Below are 11,131 nucleotides of genomic sequence, written 5' to 3'. Positions count from 1 at the left end.
ACAGCTTCACAGTCCAACTCTCACATCCATACATGACTACTAGAAAAACCATAGCTTTGACTAGATGGACCTTTGTTGGCAAAGTAATGTCTCTGCTTTTTAATATGCCATCTAGGTTGGTCATAGCTTTTCCTCTAAGGAGCAAGCAAGCGTCTTTTAATTTCACGGCTGCAATCACCATCTGCAGTGACTTTGGAGCCTAGAAATGTAAAGTCCCTCACTGTTTCCATTGTTTCCCCATCTATTTGCCATGAAGTGATGGGACCAGAGGCCATGCTCTTAGTTTTCTGAATGTTGAGTTTTAAGCCAACTTTTTCACTCTACTCTTTCACTTTCATCAAGAGGCTCTTTAGTTCCTCTTCACTTTCTGCCATAAGGGTGGTGTCATCTGCATATCTGAGGTTATTAATATTTCTCCTGGCAATCTTCATTCCAGCTTGTGCTTTATCCAGCCCAGCATTTCTCATTATGTACTATGCATATAAGTTAAATAAACAGGGTGACAATATACGGCCTTGATGTACTCCGTTTCCAATTTGGAACCAATCTGTTGTTCCATGACCAGTTCTAATTGTCACATCTTGACCTGCATACAGATTTCTCAGGAGGCAGGTCAGGTGGTCTGGTATTCCCATCTCTTGAAGAATTTTCCACAGTTTGTTGTGATCCACACAGTTAAAGGCTTTGGCATAGTCAATAAAGCAGATGTTTTTCTAGAACTCTCTTGCTTTTTCAATGATCCAGCAGATGTTGGCAATTTGATCTCTGGCTCCTCTGCTTTTTCTAAATCCAGCTTGAACATCTGGAAGTTCACAGTTCACATACTGTTGAAGCCTGGCTTGGAGAATTTTGAGCATTACTTTGCTATTATGTGAGATGAGTGCAATTGTGCGGTAGTTTGAGCATTCTTTGGCATTGCCTTTCTTTGGGATTGGAATGAAAACTGACCTTTTCCAGTCCTGTCCCCAAACATCATTGATAGCATTTACTGACAAATACAGTGCTTGGGACACAGAGAATAAATATATACTTATTGAAAGAGTAAACCAATAATTGCTATTTGTTTCTATTGTTCTGTAATAAATTTACAATGTGCAGAAAAAATTATTTCTTCTTAGTTCTTCATTATGTGGCACAGTTTAATAAAGAATCTGTTAATTATAAAAGTTATATATGTCATTTAATAAAATGACATTTTTTTAAAAAAGAGGAAAGTCCTGCATAATCACGTAGATGCATTTGATACTCAGAAGGAGGTAAGACAGAGAACTGAGGCTGAAGGAGAATTTGTTTCATGCCTTTCTCCTCACTTCCATTCTTGCTGGCAGTCCTTGGCTTATAGATGCATCACTCCAATTTCTACCTTCTTCTACACATAGCATCATACTCTGGGTCTCTCCTCTTATAAGGACACTATATATGCTGAACTGATAAGATCAGATCAGATCAGTCGCTCAGTCATGTCCGACTCTTTGCAACCCCATGAATCACAGCACGCCAGGCCTCCCTGTCCATCACCAGCTCCCGGAGTTCACTGAGACTCACGTCCATCGAGTCAGTGATGCCATCCAGCCATCTCATCCTCTGTCGTCCCCTTCTTCTCCTGCCCCCAATCCCTCCCAGCATCAGAGTCTTTTCCAATGAGTCAACTCTTCGCATGAGGTGGCCAAAGTACTGGAGTTTCAGCTTTAGCATCATTCCTTCCAAAGAAATCCCAGGGCTGATCTCCTTGCAGTCCAAGGGACTCTCAAGAGTCTTCTCCAACACCACAGTTCAAAAGCATCAATTCTTCGGCACTCAGCCTTCTTCACAGTCCAACTCTCACATCCATACATGACCACAAGAAAAACCATAGCCTTGACTAGACGAACCTTTGTTGGCAAAGTAATGTCTCTGCTTTTGAATATGCTAACTATGCTGAACTCAGGGCCCACCCTAATCTAGTTTGACCTCTTAACTAACTACATCTGCAAAGATACTGTTATGGTTTGAATCATGTCCACCCAAGATACATTAAACTCTAACCCTCAACATCTCAGAATACAACCTGATTTGGAAACAGTGTCTTTACCGAGGTGATCAAGTTACAATAAGGCTATTAGGGTGGATGTTCTTCTAAAAATGGGAAACCTGAACAGAGAGAGAGACACACACGGAGAGGAAAGGATGAGAAGACACAGAACATCCTCTACAAGCCAAGGAGCGCCTCAGGGCAACAGAGCCCAGGAGAGCAGCAAGGAACAGACTACCTCTGAAAGAACCAACTCTGCCAACCTCCTGATTTGGGCTTTTTAGCCTCCAAACTCCAAAACAACAGATTTCTATCGTTTAAGCCACTCGGTGTGTGGTACATTAAGGGTTTTTATTTCTTTGTTTTTGGCTGCACCGTGAGGTTTGTGGGATCTTAGTTCCCCAACTAGGGATCAAACCAGGGCCCTCGGCAGTGAGAGCACGGAGACATACCCACTGGACCACCAGGAATTCCACAGCATGTGGTACTTTGTTAAGGCCACTCCAGGAAACTAACACAGACCTTATTTCAAAACTAGGTCCCATTCTGAAGTACTCAATAGACATGAATTTTGGGAAAACACTATTTAAAATAGTACATCCACTAAACATTTAAGGAAAGATTAACACCAATCCTTCACAAACTGTCCCATAAAAGGAGGAGGAGAAACAGCTCAATTCATTCCATGGGACTAACATTATCCTGATACCAAATCCAGACAAAGATATCACAAAAAAAGGAAAGTAAAAAAAACCAAAAGACCAATATCTATGATGACTATCAATGAAAATATCAACAAAATACTAGTAAACCAAATTCAGGAGCATATTGAAAGAATCACACACCATGATGAAGTGGGATTTACCCTAGGAACACAAGGTTGGTTCAACATATGAAATCCATATAATACACCCCATTAAAAGGAAAAAGGACAAAACCCACATGGTCATCTCAACAGATGCAGTAAAGGCATTGGATAAAATCGAACAACCTTTTATGATAAAAAACACTCAACAAGCTGGAACAGAAGGGAATGTCCTCAATATAACAAAGGGCCTCTATGAAAATCCACAGCTAACATGATATTTAACAGTGAAACGCTGGATGATTTCCCCCTAAGATCAGGAAAACAAACAAGGATGTTCAGTCTGGCCATGTCTATTCACCATTGTACTGGAGATTCCAGCCCAGGCATTTAAGCAAGAAAAAGCACCCAGATTAAAAAAGAAAAACTAAGACTATCTTTATTTGCAGATGACATGACCTTGTATACAGAAAACTCTAAGGCGTCCACCAAAAAATATTAGAAATAATGAGTTCAACAAGGTTTCAAGATAAAAGATCAATACTCAAAAATCAGTTGTATTCCTATATCCTAGCAATGAACTATTCAAAAAGAAAATTAAGAAAACAACTCATTTAAAATGGTATCAAAAAGAAATACTGAGGAATAGATTTAACAGAAAATTATAAGACTTACACATTGAAAACTTTTTAAAAGCAAAAACCTGAAAGATGACCTTAAGAAATCACATATTCATGAATCAAAAGACTTAAACTTGTTAAAACAGTGATATTTCCCAAAATGAGCTACAATTTCAGTAAGTTCCTATCAAAATTCCAGGTGCCTTTTTTTTTTTTTTTTGCAGAATAAGACAAGCTTTTCTTAAAATTCATAAAGAAGCTCAAAAGGCCCAGAATAATCAAAGTAGTCCTGAAAAAAAGGACAAAAGTTGAAATATTAAGCTTCTTGATTTTTAGCCTTACTACAAAACTACAGTAATCAAAACAGTGTCAGACTAGGATATGGACAAATAGATCAATGAAATAGAATTGAGTCCATTCAAACGACTCTTACATTTATGGTCAATTGATTTTCCAACAAGAATGCCAGGAAAATTTAAAAGAAAAAGTAGTTTTTTAAACAAATGGTGGTGGGACAACTGGATATCCACATGCAAATGAAGGAAGTCTGACCAATATATTATACCGTATACAAAAGTTAACTCAGAATAGATACAAGACCCAAATGTAACAGCTAAAATTATAATACTCTTAAAAGAAAACATAAGCATAATTTTCACTAATTTGGATTAGGCAATGATCTATTAGGTATGAATTAAAAGCACTATTTCTATTAAAGCAGAAATATAGAAATTGAAATTCATCAAAATGAAAAGACTTTGTGTTCTCAGGGGCCACTATCAAGAAAGGAAAAAGACAAACCAGAGAATGGGAAAAATACTGGTCAATCATATATTTAATAAGGGACTTTTATCCAGAATATATGAAAAGCTCTTACAACAATAAAAAGACAAATAATCAAATAATGGGCAAAGCATTTGGATAGACATTTCTCCAAAAAAAGATATAAAAATGGCCAATTAGAATATGAAAAGATGCTCAACATCATTAGCCATCAGGGAAATGCAAATCAAAACTACCACAAAATACCACTTCACATGCACTAGGAAGATCATTTTAAAAAGACGGTAAGTTCTGCTGAGGATATAGAGAAATCAGAATCTTCACATATTGCTGGCAGAAATGTAAAATGGTGCAGGCACCATGGGAAACATTTGGCAAGTTCCTTAAAAAGTTAAACATAGAATGATCATAAGATGCAGTAATTTTACTCCTAGGTTTATACCCAAGAGAACTGAAAACATATCTACACAAAAATTTGTTTATAACTGGTCATGAACAAATTATTCATTATCCATATCTTGGGATATCCATATCTTGGGCTACAGTCCAAGGGGTCATAAAGAGTCAGCATTATCCATAATAGCCAAAGAGTGGCAGCCACCCAATGTCCATCAACTGATAAATGGATGAATAAAATGTATCTCCATACAATGGAATATTATCCACAAAAAAGAATCAACTACTGGAGAGTGACATCAGCAAGACAATGGACTAGAATCCTACAGGCCCACCTCCCCCAACAAAGATATTGAGTTAACAACAGTATATGGACCAGACAACCTCTGTGAGAACTCTAGAGACCAACTGAGAAGCTACGGAACCCAGACTACTGTAAGATCAAGAAGGAACTCCAACAAAAGGGATAGGAAAATTCACATTTGATGCACCTATTCACGCCCCTTCCTTTATGCAGCATGGCGTAGAGGAAACTCTTCCTCCTGCTTCAGGATGGAAACAAAAGAGTGGACCATGTCACCACTAGGGCTTCCCTGGTGGCTCAGATGGTAAAGAATTTGCCTGCAGTGCAAGAGACTCGGGTTCGATTCCTGGATTGGGAAGATCCCCTGGAGAAGGGAATGGCTACCCACTCCAGTATTCTTGCCTGGAGAATCCTTTGGACAGAGGAACCTGGTGGGCTACAGTCCAAGGGGTCACAAAGAGTCAGACGTGAGTGAGCGACTAACACCACCACCACCACCACTACTACTACTACGTCGCCAATATTCCATCTTGCTTGGGGCATCTTGAAGGACTGGTTCCTCTTGTCTGACTCAGAGCATTAACAGGATCAGTACCAGAATTTGAAAGATGCTGAAACTGAAGGCAAGCAACCTGTCAGAGCAGCAGTTTTGCAGGAAGACACCAAGGGGAGCAAGAGATAAAAACTGAGAGGTCCTAGAAACTACAGCAAGGTGACTGGTGATGACCTTACCTTGTGCAAAGCTTTTGTACACAAAGACTGGGAGAGGTGGTTTTTTCTTACAAATGCTCAAATCCCAGAAAAAAAAAAAAATATAAGGTATACAAAGATATGTGAAAATGTGGGCCAGTCAAAGGAACAAAATAAAACTCTAGAAACCAACCCTAAAGAAATGCAGATCTACGAGTTCCCTGACCAAAAAAAAATTTAAATAACTGCTATAAAGATACTCTGTGAACTAACAGAAAACACAAACAACTAAATTAGGAAAATGATGAATGAACAAAATGAGAATATTAACAAAAAGATAGAAACCATTTTTTAAGCAAAAAAAATTCTGGAACTGAAAAATACAATAACTGAACTAAAAAATTCAATAGAGGAGTTTGAGAGCTACCTTTACCAAGCAAGCAAGCGTGAAGGCAGTTTATTTGAAATTATTGAGTCAGAGGAGCAAATAAGAAAAGAAATGAAGAAAACCAAAGAGAGCCTAAGGGATTTATGGTACATTCTCAGGGGGACCAATATACACATCAAGGGATTCTCAGAAGGGTAAGAGAAAGACAGAAAGGGGCAGAGAGTTTCTTTGAAGAAATAAGAGCCAAAAGTTTCCCAAATCTGAGAAGACAGATATTCAAGAAATTCAAAGAACTCCAACTAAAGTAAATCTAAAAAGGACATCAAGACACATTACAATCAAATTGTCTAACAACGAAGACAAAAGATCTTGAAAGCAGTTAGAGGAAAGCAATATATCACATACAAAAGGAGCTTCCATAGAATTACCAGATTTCTCGGCAGAACATTTGAAGGCCAGAAGGAAGTCGTATGATATATTTTAAGTACCAAGAGAACTCAATCAAGAATACTGCATCTGACAAAACTGTCCTTCAAAATGAAGGAGAAATTAAGACCTTCCCAGATAAATAAAAGCTGAGGAGTTTCATTACCACTAAATCTCATCTATAAGGAATGCTAAGAGTCCTTCAAGTTGAAATGAAAAGACAGATAGCAACATGAAGCTGTATGAAATTATAAGGCTCTTCAATAAAGCTAAATGCATGAACAAAAACAGTAACTTCTAATATTGTAATTTGCATGCATAGAACTTAAATGAAAAAAAATTAAATAACCATAAGTCTATATTACTAAGTACACAATATTTAAAGATGTAAATTGTGACATCAGTAATACAAAATATGTGAGGTAAAGCTATAAAGGAATAGAGGTGAAACTTAAGATGTTATCAGTTTAAAACAGAAAGTCATAGTTAGAACTGGACAGGGAATAACAGGCTGGTTCCAAATAAGGAAAAGGAGTACGTCAAGGCTGTATATTGCCACCCTGCTTATTTAACTTATAGGCAGAGTACATCATGAGAAACGCTGGGCTGGAGGAAGCACAAGCTGGAATCAAGATTGCCAGGAGAAATATTAATAACCTCAGATATGCAGATGACATCACCCTTTTGGCAGAAAGTGAAGAACTAAAGAGCCTCTTGATGAGAGTGAAAAAGTTGGCTTAAAGCTCAACATTCAGAAAATGAAGATCATGGCATCTGGTCCCATCACTTCACGGGAAATAGATGAGGAAACAAGGAAACAGTGGCTGACTTTATTTTTTGGGGTTCTAAAATCACTGAAGATGGTGATTGCAGCCATGAAATTAAAAGACGCTTACTCCTTGGAAGGAAAGTTATGACCAACCTAGATAGCATATAGAAAAGCAGAGACATTACTTTGCCAACAAAGGTCCGTCTAGTCAAGGCTATGGATTTTCCAGTGGTCATGTATGGATGTGAGGGTTGGACTATAAAGAAAGCTGAATGCTGAAGAGTTGATGCTTTTGAACTGTGGTGTTGGAGAAGACTCTTGAGAGTCCCTTGGACTGCAAGGAGATCCAACCAGTCCATCCTAAAGGAGATCAGTCCTGGGTGTTCATTGGAAGGACTGATGTGGAAGCTGAAACTCCAATACTTTGGCCACCTGATGCAAAGAGCTGACTCATTTGAAAAGACCCTGATGCTGGGAAAGTTGAGGGCAGGAGGAGAAGGGGACGATAGAGGATTAGATGGTTGGATGGCATCACCGACTCAATGGACATGGGTTTGGGTGGACTCCAGGAGTTGATGACGGAGAGGGAGGCCTGGTGTGCTGCGGTTCATGGGGTTGCAAAGAGTCGGACACGACTGAGCATCTGAACTGAACTGAACTAATTCATGTCAATGCTTGGAAGAAACCAACACAATACTGTAACGCAATTATCCCTCAATTAAAAATAAATAAATTTTTAAAAACTTCTACAAAAGACAAAGAAGGATGTTGAACACTCGAAAAAGGGTGAGTTCACCAAGAAGATTTATCAGATATAAATATTTATGTACCAAACTTCGGAACTCCTAAACATGAAGCAAACATTGATAGAATTGAAGGCAGAAACAGAGAGAAGCCTGCTGCAACTACAGAAAGCCCATACATAGCAATGAACACCCAGTGCAACCAAAAATAAATAAATACATAAAAGAAATGAAAAAGAGGGCATTACAATCACAGGGGGAAAGGATTATAAGAGCATACTATGAACAATTGTACGCCTAATTGGGTAACCTAGAAGAAAAAAATAAAACCCTAGAAACATGTAACCTGACAAGACTGAATCATGAAGAAACAGAAAATCTAAACAAACCAAAAGGACTAAAGAGGTAATCAAAAGCCTCCCCAAAAGAAAAGCCCAGGACCATCTAGATTCACTGGTGGCTTCTACCAAACATTTAAAGAAGTAATACCAATTCTCCTGAAACTTTTCCCAAAAACTTAGGAGGAACATACACTTCCAAGTTCATTCTATGAGGCTAACATTACTCTGATACCAAAGCCAGATAAAGACTACAAGAAAGTAAAACTATAGACCAATATCCTGGATGAATACTGATGCAAAAATTCTTAGCAAAATACTGCTGCTGCTGCTGCTGCTGCTGCTGCTGAGTCGCTTCAGTCGTGTCCGACTCTATGCGACCCCATAGACGGCAGCCCACCAGGCTCCCCCATCCCTGGGATTCTCCAGGCAAGAACACTGGAGTGGGTTGCCATTTCCTTCTCCAATGCATACAAGTGAAAAGTGAAAGTGAAGTCGCTCAGTTGTGTCTGACTCTTCGCGACCCCATGGACTGCAGCCTACCAGGCTCCTCTGTCCATGGGATTTTCCAGGCAAGAGTACTGGACTGGCAAACGTAATTCAATTGAACTTTAAAAGGATTATACACCATGACTAAGTGGGATTTATTCCTGGAATCCTAAAATGACTCAACCTATAAAAATCCAAAGAGAGTAAAAGGAAGAAAATAATAACAATTAGAGCAGTAAACTAGAGAACAGAAGAATAGAAAACAATCAATGAAACAGAGCTGGAGTTTGTAAAGGGCAATGAAATGAACAAATCCTTAGTGAGATTAACTAAGAAAGAAGAGAAGACTCAAATAACTAATATTAGAAATGAAAGAGAGGGACTTCCCTGGTGATCTAGTGGTTAAGAATCCACCTGCCAATGCACAGGTTCGATCCCTTGTCCAAGAAGATTCTAGATTCCACATCCAGTGGAGCAGCTAAGCCCGTGCACCATAACTACCGAGCCTGCGTGCCACAACTACCGAAGCTTGCGTGCTCAAAGGCCACATCTGAAGCCTGCGTGCTCAGAGGCCACACTCTGCAACAAGAGAAGCTGCCGCAATGAGAAGTTCGTGCACCACAACTAGAAATATTGCAACATAGGACCATATACGAAAAGCCCATAGTTATCATCACACTCAAGGCTGAAAGACTGAAAGTTTTTCCCGTGAGATCATGAACAGGGCAAGATATCTGCTCTTACCACTTTTTTTTTTCCCCCAACATAGTATTGGAAATCTTAGCTAGAACACTTAGACCTAAAACTCTTAGAAAAAAAAGAAACAGGAAAAACTGCATGACATTGGACATGGCTATGATTTCTCGGATATGGCGTCAAAAGAACAAACGACAACAACGAAGACATAGAGAAACAAGGCTACACCAAACTTTAAAACGTTTGTGTGTCAAAGGACAAAATCAACAGAACAAAAGGCCAGCTACGGAATGGGAGAGAACGTCTGTAAAAAGCACAATATCTGAAAAAGGGGGGTTAATATCCAGAATATATAAAGAACTCCTCCAAATCAATCAAAAATAAAATAGCCTAACTAAAACATGGGCACAAATTTTAAGAGCTATTTCTCCCAAGAGGTTATACAAATGGCCAACAGGCATGTGAAAAGATGCTCAACATCACTAATCATCAGAAAATGCAAATTAAAACCACATTAGATATCACTTCACACCCATCACTATGGGTAATATGAACAAGACAGAAAATAACAAGTGTTGGCAGGGATGTGGAGAAGTTCAAACTTGTGCACTGTCGGTGGGATTGAAAAATTGTGTGACCATTATGTAAAACAGTATGGAGGTTCCTCAAAAAAAAAAAAAAAGAACTATCGTGTGATACAGCTGTTTTATTTATGGATATATATCCAAAAGAAAGCAGAGTCTCAGGAAGATGTTTGCACACCCATGCATATATAAGCACTATTAGCAATAGCCAAGAGACAGAAAGAGCACAAATATGAATGGATGAATAAAATGTGCGATAGATAGAGATGTAGACATAATTACACAGTGGATTGTTACTCAGCCCCAAAACAGAAGGAAATCCTGACACCTGCTACAAGGATGAATCTTGAGGACATTATGCTAAGTGAAATATGCCAGTCACAAAAAGACAAATATTATGTGTTTCCACTTAGAGATATCTAAAGTAGTCAAATTCACTGAAATAGAAAGCAGAATTGTGGTTACCAGGGGTTGGAGGAGAGAGAAAAGGGAGGTGCTATTTCATGGGGATTTTCACAACAACATGAACATCAGCTCAGTTCAGTCGCTCAGTTGTGTCCAACTCTTTGCGACCCCATGAATCGCAGCACGCCAGGCCTCTCTGTCCATCACCAACTCCCAGAGTTCACCCAGACTCATGTCCATCGAGTCAGTGATGCCATCCAACCATCTCATCCTCTGTCATCCCCTTTTCCTCCTGCCCCCAATCCCTCCCAGCATCAGAGTCTTTTCCAATGAGTCAACTCTTCACATGAGGTGGCCAAAGTACTGGAGTTTCAGCTTTAGCATCATTCCTTCCAAAGAAATCCCAGAGCTGATCTCCTTTAGAATGGACTGGTTGGCTCTCCTTGCAGTCCAAGGGACTCTCAAGAGTCTTCTCCAACACCACAGTTCAAAAGCATCAATTCTTCGGCGCTCAGCCTTCTTCATAGTCCAACTCTCACATCCATACATGACCACAGGAAAAACCATAGCCTTGACTAGATTTGGACCTTTGTTGGCAAAGTAACGTCTCTGCTTTTGAATATGCTATCTAGGTTGGACATAACTTTCCTTCCAAGGAATAAGCATCTTTTAATTTCATGGTTG

The sequence above is a fragment of the Bison bison genome, unplaced genomic scaffold, assembly GCF_000754665.1.
Source record: "Bison bison bison isolate TAMUID 2011002044 unplaced genomic scaffold, Bison_UMD1.0 scf7180017864286, whole genome shotgun sequence".
NCBI lineage: Eukaryota > Metazoa > Chordata > Mammalia > Artiodactyla > Bovidae > Bison > Bison bison.
The sequence above is the reverse complement of the archived record's forward strand: the minus strand, read 5'-3'. Positions refer to the sequence as shown.